Source organism: Limulus polyphemus, unplaced genomic scaffold (assembly GCF_000517525.1).
Source record: "Limulus polyphemus unplaced genomic scaffold, Limulus_polyphemus-2.1.2 Scaffold8405, whole genome shotgun sequence".
NCBI lineage: Eukaryota > Metazoa > Arthropoda > Merostomata > Xiphosura > Limulidae > Limulus > Limulus polyphemus.
The window spans coordinates 29,814-30,757 of NW_013674015.1; the positions used below are offsets into that span (position 1 = coordinate 29,814).

The window sequence follows — 944 nt, forward strand, 5'->3', positions numbered from 1 at the left end:
CAATGTGTAAAGCCTTAAGAAAGTGAGTGATAAAGTAAGCCACACCAGTTTGTTTTCAAGTAAATTTAAACAATGTGTAAAGCCTTAAGAAAGTGAGTGATAAAGTAAGCCACACCAGTTTGTTTTCAAGTAAATTTAAACAATGTGTAAAGCCTTAAGAAAGTGAGTGATAAAGTAAACAACACCAGTTTGTAGTCAAATATAAAAGTTTAGAAATCTGACAGTTTTAAATATTTCAAGTAGAGTTTTTTTATGGAATGTTGTCATATTATAATATAATTGCATTACAAAGACGTAGTAAGAGGCGTAATCTCATTTATACTCAAAAATCACAAAATGTCCTGTATTTTATAGTTAGGTTTTTACATAAGGAAAGATGACACGCTGCTACTTACAGTGTCCCATTTTGCCATCTGTCTTTCCTTCTCAAACTTGGCAAATTCTCTGCGGTCGTGAATAGTGGTAAAAAGTTTCCAGATGAGTAGAAGCGCTAGTCCCACCAAGACAATCCCGCCAATAACGCCAAGGACAATTGCCAAAATGTTAATTGGTTCTGGACAATCTATAGATTGAATTCATACAAAACATTTCAGTACATACAATGGATCATTGAATAATAAGTTGTTTAATAAAGATGAAAAAACTCTAGCTCTAAGAAACAATAATTAAAGTTTTCGGTTGTATTTATGAGAAACAATAATTAAAGTTTTCGGTTGTATTTATAACAAACAATAATTAAAGTTTTCAGTTGTATTTACGACTATAAAACACTTAACACAACTCATGCAAACAAAAATGGAAGAATGATCCAAAAGAGACAAATGAAACTAACTGCTGTTGACCAGAGTATTATATACACATTAACCCTTTTCAGATGGGTCACAGGTGAAAGGTCATGTCATTTCGTTTGTTGACTCGCATTCAAAATTTTATTGAACTACTAT

The 944-nt window shown here is 31.6% G+C and overlaps 1 long non-coding RNA gene across 1 annotated transcript in view; it reads right to left on the reverse strand.

The window, feature by feature from the left end:
- LOC106475325 overlaps positions 1 to 944 on the reverse strand; it is an 8,595-nt gene that overhangs the window by 5,238 nt on the left and 2,413 nt on the right. Inside the window, exon 2 of the long non-coding RNA XR_002608840.1 lies at positions 396 to 562. This is a non-coding gene — a long non-coding RNA (uncharacterized LOC106475325). The remainder of the gene's footprint in view (positions 1 to 395; positions 563 to 944) is intronic.